The 8278-nt window shown below is 43.1% G+C and overlaps 1 pseudogene; it reads right to left on the bottom strand.

The window, feature by feature from the left end:
• Nucleotides 1–211: 211 nt before the first annotated feature.
• LOC101072366 (carnitine O-palmitoyltransferase 2, mitochondrial-like) lies at nucleotides 212–5792 on the bottom strand (annotated as a pseudogene).
• Nucleotides 5793–8278: the final 2486 nt, after the last annotated feature.

The following is an 8278-nucleotide window of genomic DNA, read 5'->3' as shown; positions in this document are numbered from 1 at the left end:
ATCTAATCAACCTTTATTTAGGTATCATCTGTTAAAATAAAAGTTATTTCTAGGCACTTTGAAGAATCCCAGGGCCTGACCCCCAACAAGCAACAGTAGAAAGAAAAAACTTCCCTTTAACAGGAAGAAACCTTGAGCAGGACCGGGATCATGTAGAGGGACCCTCCTGCTGATAGCCGGCTGGATAGAGAGAGAGGAGAAGGGGGAGGACGGGTAGAGGAGAGAATAGGCAGAGATCAGGGAAATAAATTAATAGTAAAAGCTGCTGGTATAAAAGTAGAGTGGGTCAGCAGGGTCGGAGGTGGGCAGGCCAACATATAGCTATAAACGCGGCTATCCCTTTAGATAGGGAGCTACTATCTATCTATCTATCTATCTATCTATCTATCTATCTATCTATCTATCTATCTATCTATCTATCTATCTATCTATCTATCTATCTATCTATCTATCTATCTATCTATCTATCTATCTATCTATCTATCTATCTATCTATCAGTCAAGGAGGAAAAGGGGGAGGAGAGGAGAGGAGAGGAGAGGAGAGGAGAGGAGAGGAGAGGAGAGGAGAGGAGAGGAGAGGAGAGGAGAGGAGAGGAGGCCATGAATGGGAGACATACGCCTGTTCATTTGATCAGGTTTCTGTACCCTTAAATGCTCCACACCCCTGTTCTAACTTTAGAGAATGGGGGCCACAAGTAAACCACCACCAACCACAGTTATATTTAACTGAGTGGTTTTTCTTCTAGGACAGTGAAAATGTCTTCTAAAGACTTGTTCACACATCGACTAAAATCCTTGTGACTGTCAGCCTGGTAGCTAGCAAAAGAGCAATTTATGGAATTATCCTGAAGAAAATAGTGAACACCAAATCCATCAGGCACATCTGGGGCAAAGACTGTTAACAATGAGGTGACGACTGTGCTGGTAGACAAGGTGAAGCCATCTAGGTCACAATCTGTATACAGGCTGTGCAGTTCCTGGTCCTTGGAAAGCGCCAGGTCACGCAGACCATAGAGATGACAGTATAAACCTTGGCCTGTCAGACAGAAAAATAATGTTTAATGTTAATGACAACATAGCACAAATTTGATTACCCATGAAATCCCTCTTGGATGGTGTTCCTTTCTTTCTCATTTTTCCTCTCTCTCTCTCCAACTCTCTGTCTCTCTCTTGACTCATCAATAGAGCTTCCGATTCCGACGATTCAATAAATGTTTTGAAAAAATCATATTAATGAGCGGTTTCAGTCAAAAGAACCACCGTTCCAATGATGGGTACTCAGCGAGATGGAGGAAACATTCATAAATAACTATTTTTTGGAGTTTATGAATCAATCCTGATAGATTATTGGAAGTGTGCTTCTTACATAAATCATTTTTTCTCTGACTTCTTGTTAATATTTTTGTTTTGGTATTATTGTTATTACATCCATCCATCCGGGGTCGGGTCGCGGGGGCAGCAGCCTAAGAAGAGAAGCCCAGACTTCCCTCTCCCCAGCTACTTCTTCCAGCTCATCCGGACGGATCCCGAGGCGTTCCCAGACCAGTCGAGAGACATAGTCTCTCCAACGTGTCCTGGGTCTTCCCGGGGGTCTCCTACCGGAGGGACATGCCCTTAACACCTCACCAGGGAGGCGTCCAGCCAGCTCACCACCAGGTGGTGATCAGTTGACAGCTCCGCCCCTCTCTTTACCCGAGTGTCCAAAACATGTGGCCGCAAATCCGATGACACAACCACAACGTCATATTATTATTATTATTATTAATATTATTATCTGAACAAGACTGAACAAGGAAAAGTAAGAAATGTGGTAAACTGACGGAAGGACATAAGATTGCTCGATCTACAAATTATTATAATCGGAATTATCATTATGGAGAGCCCAATTTTATTGTTTGCCAATCTGTATAGTTGTAACACCCTCTGTGATTTGACCTCTGATCAGGCAAGGGCTCAGGAAGGTGTGTTCTGAGGAAGCTGCTGCACTCCCTGTTGGCAGATGTACAGTATATCATTGTACAGTAGTAGCTTTTTATCTCCTTGAGAGTCACTTTTATGCTGTGGTTATAAAATATCACACACAGTAAATGCAGTATGTTCTGTCAAGAAAAAAGTTCAACATATGTTTACTAGAGCCAGAAATGCCTGTAAAATAACTTGTACGGGTTCCAAAAAACTCCCAGATGTCCTATCTAAAACAGCAGGGGACAGGGGAGCAGGGGTCAGAAACTCAAAATGTTAAAAGAGCCATATTGGACCAAACAAAAACAATCTGTCTGGTGCCTTATATAAGCCTTATATAAGCCTTATTATAAAGGCAACACATGCTGTAAGTGTCTATATTAGCTATATTAGCCTACTTTCAAAATGATAAGTAGGCTAATATATATAATGAGCATCGTGGAGAGAATGACTAACCACATGACCACTCTGCTGTAAGATGGTGCTGTAAGTTTAACTTCCGTTATAATGAGATGTTGAAATTAAATATTTCTTATACACATTTTTACAGCATTGGAAAACTTTAAGAACGTGTGTCATGTTTTTCCTGCTACACAAATTATATATTCACACCACCTTTTTCCATTATCATATTTTTCAAAAAGCTCCACAGAGCCACTAGGGAGGCACTAAAGAGCCGCATGCGGCTCTACAGCCGTGGGTTGCCAACCCCGCCCTAGAGCATCAGTGAATTCAGTGAATTGGCTGATGGCGAATGTGACTGGGTTATAATCTGTGGAGCTGGGGGGAGAAAAGGAGTTATTGTTTCTTAACCATTGGTTATCAGTTGCTTCTTTTAGTTGCTGGAGATAGTGGTGCTCGGGTGGTGGGCTCTCTCCTGTCCTGTCTGAGGTTATCTGGGAAGTGGATTTTTCTGCACTTAGTGAATATTTGGTGGTTTGGGCTGATTTCTCTTTTTTGAAGGGTTCTTCCCTCTTAGTGAGAGCCCTCGCCTATTCAACTGACTCCAGCCCAATGTGTAAAACCAAAGGCTTACCTTTTTGTTTTGTTTGCTTTTCTAGTCAAATTAGAAGTGACGTTGTGAGATGTAATTAATTTTTGAAGGTTGTTCTAAAATATTAAAAAGTATCTCCTCCCCTTTCTTTGCATTTATGGTGTCACAAATTATATCTGCAAAAATGTTAAACTCACCCATAGATGCTTCTTTGACAAGCTGCCTGTGGTACCTGGAGCACTGGTAGAGCATGGCCTTTAGTTGTTGTACGCTGTGTTGGTCTTGCTGACAAACGAAGGCATTAGAACATTGTTTTGTGTAGGTGGTGGCTGTTGGAATAAACTCTAAACGACCATGCTTGAATCTCGTCATACTGCATGCCTCAGCCGTAGGAACAGCGCATCCTCAGGAAGCCCATTTGAAAAGCAAGCTGGGCCATACTGTCGGGGCTCAAGTTATTTTTCTTCATTGTTTCCTTTCCACCTTTCCCAAAGATCATAAAATCAATACTGAGTTGTGACACATGTAAATCAAAGTTGTCATTGGCTTTCTTGATGCCGTTCTTCAGCACACTGTCCAGGTTAAACTGTAACTGATGCACAGCAGAAGCTGAATCCACGGCAGCAGCAACAGAGCCTGGGTGCACCTGCGGCTGCTCTGTTGAGTCTTTGTAGATTTTTTCCAAAATATCAGTCATGGTCATGCCATCACCCCAGGAGTGCTCCATGCAAATGCCAGCTTCACCAGATTTTGAAACATGGAGACTGAAAGACTTATCAAGCCACCGATTGCAGCCATTAGCCAGCAGCAAACTATGTAACATGTCATCACCCTTCTTCATACTTGCATCATCCAGACAGAGACAGCAAACAGCGCTGTCCACAAGCCTTAAATTGTCTGTATTTCCACAATTTACCAGTTTGTCCCTCAGTTCGACCCACACGTCTCGGTTCTCACTGGTCAAGATTCCAATAGGAAAGGCAGGTGCTGGTGTCAGGTCAGTCAAAATGTAGTTCAAGTGGGCCTGGATCTCTGTAGGCTTCAACAAGTTTCCATCCCTGTCTACAACATCAAAAACATACATGTTGCCATTTCTCATAACACGAACATGGTGGCCTTTCTCATTAGTAAAGAGCTCATCTCGGCCCTGTCCTGGAATTTGAGTTGTGTTAAAGACACGATGGTACTGAGACATGTCCAGTGGGTAGGCGTCAACCATCTGAGCTCCATAAGGCTGGAAGTGTAAAACATTTGGCTCCAGTAGGCCAGCTCGCAGTGTTTTCATGTAGCGCAAAGTTGAGCACAGCAGATTGGTGGCCCGCACCAACTGTTGATTATACTCTGTCTTTGGGTCTGGTGGAAGCAGTGCAAAAACATTGAAGTGCAGTAAAGATTTGCGATTTTTAAGACGCATGTCTAACCAGGGTCCTGAAAGAAAGTTATTCATCCATCAGCACATATGAATTGTTTTTTTTTTGTAATATAAGAATGTTAAGATCACCTGAAATGTAGCTTGTGTGTTTGTTGATTTTATCCTTAGCTACCAGTTCCTTGTGTAATTCTCTGCCGACACCATTCAGGAAGTCTTGGGCAATTTTCTCTGTGGTTCTAAGATTACAAAATTATAAACATTGTTCCAAGAATCAGGTAAATATCTGACAGTTATCGTGACAGTATTTTCTTTTTCTTCATTGAAAATCTTGAAATTTACATTTCCGGTGTTCAAACAAACACATGCAGTAACTTTAACAAATAGTTATTATACATTTCTAGAATGATAATGACCAAATCATTAATGATCAGTTTTTGTAAATAAACAAGCAACAAATAACATGTGCCTCATAATCTCTTACCTCAATCCTGCTAAAGCGCTGGTGTTTCTCCATAATACAACTGTCCAGGGACATGGTTTTCAGATTAGGGGCAAATCATGGGTGTTAAGTGAGGTGGACCAATGGAAGGAGGGGAAGAGGAAGCATGGACCTGTTTTTACCAATCACACTTATTTTGGTATTTTGTATTTAGTGTTGCCCAGGGCTTTCACTGAGGTTAATCATTGGTTTGTTTTTCCTTAAATACAGTAATACATTTTACACCTGATTCAAAATTGGAACATGGCGAAGACCAAATACTTTTACCAACTAGAACGCGGAAGAGATACCGATTGGCACATGCATGTGTTGCTAGGCGGTGAAAATATAAACACTAAAACGAGCAAATGGATTCGAAAGAATTTCGGGAACGTTTGGTGTAAAATAATCGACGCGATGATGGGAAGCGGAAAAGAGCAAAGCGCTAAAATAGAAGCTATATACGCCGCTGCGGAAGAAGAGGATCCGGTTGGGCTAATGTGATCAGGACGAGGAAGTGCAAAGATACAACAGACACCTATCGTCATGACATCGAACGGGGACGTGAACAGAGTACAGATTGGAGGAACGACTCACCTGATGCACGCTATTCCAATAAGAGAGAGGTGCGTCAGATTTAATATGATGACAAAGATAGGGAGTGACTTTGGCCTGATTGACCCTAAGGAATGGGGCATGTGGTTCCATTACTTTAAACAAAAGGGCTACGTGTGTAATCGCACGGAACATGTCGAAATGTTCGAGATGTTTCCAGATTGGGACAATAATCATCCCATAAAACGAGTCACCGAAGATAAGAAAAGAAAATCATTAATGCCGGAAGAAGGAACAAGGAAGAAAGTTCAAAAGTTAATCCAAGGTAGTTTTCTCTGTCAACTGGACTGGGTTTCTTCTCTTGAAGACGTTTCGCCTTCTATCCAGAGGGCTTCTTCAGTTCTGAAATCGCTGGGGAGAGAGCTTGAAAATATTTAGCCCCTGTGGACCATTTGCATGCTAATGATCTGGGTGGTCACCTGAGAGTCGTTAGCAGGGTCGTTGGTCGGGTCGTTCACCTAGTTTCTGTTGAGGTGTCTCCCCTTTGTCTGCTGGGTCACATGGTGGTGAGTCACCAGGTCTCCTGGAATGGTGTGAATGTTTGTTTTGCTGTTGGAAGGAGTGGAGGACTGCATTGTATGTGGGTGATAGGAAGTGCCTCAGGCCACCACCTCTGTTTAAGGATGGTTTCTCCAAGCTATCCATGTTAAATTGGAGAAACCATCCTTAAACAGAGGTTTATGTTATCTCTTCTCTTATTTTCTTCTCTTTTCTTTCTTACCGCTATTTTTTACTTTTCTTCTTCGTGCTACCGCTATTTTTCTTTTTTTTCTTCGTGACAGGGGTTCGCTTTGGCCTGGGACGTTAAGTTCAGCATTCGCTTTAAATATATCTGGCGCCATCTAGCGTTGTGAATGGGTATAATGTCTAGACCGCGAATGTAAGACGACCCTCACTTTTTCAGTCTTATTTCAACGCAAAAAACACCGTCTTATATTCGGGCCAATACGGTACAAATGATTGGTGATGAGACTGATACCGCTAAAGCTGGACCGGCGGGTCCGAACACGAACGGTAGCGGAGGCGGAGGCGGAGGAGTCGGTCTATCGACTGGAAACGACGACAGTAGAGTTACGTGGTACTGGGGTCCGGACGGCAAATGTACTATCGTAGCCAGCATGACGAGAAAGTGCGTACTGAAGCAACCAGAGTCTTACGATTACAAAAAAGTCTCGAACTGGGAGATTGAAGACGAATTCGACGTATTGTACGAAAACTTTGGAGCTAAGAACGTACAACATGAAACGATCGTAAAGACGCCGTGGTACACTGAACACGTTAATCAGTGGGGTTGCTTCTTCAGTCCGGCGCAGGCTCAGTACATTATCAATACGTTCGGCTCGGTGAAAATCAAAAGTCTAAAGAAACGACTGTACGATGTCAACGTCAAACAGAAGACGGTCAACGGAGAAGGCGCGGCACAAACTGTATCGTACTCAAATGATCTCTGCGGACAACTGAAAATCGCTTGCGATCATAACGCTCAGTTACCGTGGGCCGGTGATGGACTCTCGATCAGAAGTTTGGGGTTCATTAATCATAGGCCTGTGGTGCTGCAGCAATATCGCTACTACGTACCGCAAGAATGGGTGGATATGACTACACCTACGCAAACGTCTCAAAAGAAATGGCGATTTAAAAATCAGTACAACGCAGACGAAGTACAATACCTAAAAATCGAAGACTTGTGTCGCGTCGAAACCCTGAGAACGGGAGACTCGTACGAATGGAACCAATTCGACTTCAACGCCGAGAAACTAACGCTGACTGGAAGATGGCAAACGCCTCCTACGTGTAGCGCTCCTAGTCTGGAACCAGGAGTAGACGAAGGTCTAGTCGGTGAAGCCGAAGGTAACGGACCAATCAATTACTACTCGGCGAGAACTAGACTACAGCCGTTTAGAGACGGAATCTTCGAAGTGAGATTCAAGTCAGGCGTATGCGATCAAGGTCCTTACGCGTACTCGAACATGCCAGCTAAGCTGGAAGCAACGTGGGAGAAAGACAACTATCGCTCTGGAGCATCGCACCTGTTCATTACTGACTACTCTACGGGCTCCGGAGTATACGATACAGAAGGCTTCACTAGAATAAATCCTGACGAAAATAAGGGTATCGCTAGTAGAGGAGGAAGAGCAGATACACATCCGACTCAAGATACGTACGGGGGAAACGTAAGCGCTGAGACTGGGACGTCGTGGCATCCGACTACCGTTGCCGACTACAAGAACTTTACGTATCCCTGCGGAGCCATATGGTGCAAAAATATCGAAGCTGATCTCAGACAGAAAATTAATCTATGCGGAGCGTTCGAAATGTCAAACGTACCGTGGCAATCGTTCTATCAAGTCGAAGAACAACCGATCGAAACTTACTCTCCAAACTCTGCGAACAACTCGTTCCTGACTCAATTCGCTACGTTTAAGATACAGTATACTCTCATAATGGAAGCTGAAACCTGGACTCCGGCTCAGAGAAATTTGGGTTACTACTTTACGCGTCTCGATCAAATCTCTAACGAATCAACGAGAAACCTAATCGAAAGAAACGGAATGGTGAAAAACGACGGATCAGAATCATTCGCTATACTCGAAGGAAGGAAGCGACGTCGTGTAAAATACTAAATCAACTAAACCATCTATTCAATAAAAATGTGTTAGGAAGGCATTTTCGTCTCATGGCTTGTTTCCATTATCTGATTGTGCAAAGTGGGGAATCCCACCATGTTTATATTTATTTCAGTCAGAAAACTGTGGATTAATGCAAATACTTTATAGCACACAATTATTCCCAGTTCCCAGCAGAACATTAATGTTGCAACATTGCAGCTTTTCCATCAGGCTCTGTCTCGATGTAT

This window comes from Takifugu rubripes, chromosome 20 (assembly GCF_901000725.2).
Source record: "Takifugu rubripes chromosome 20, fTakRub1.2, whole genome shotgun sequence".
NCBI lineage: Eukaryota > Metazoa > Chordata > Actinopteri > Tetraodontiformes > Tetraodontidae > Takifugu > Takifugu rubripes.
This window is presented reverse-complemented; position numbering and strand designations above follow the sequence as displayed.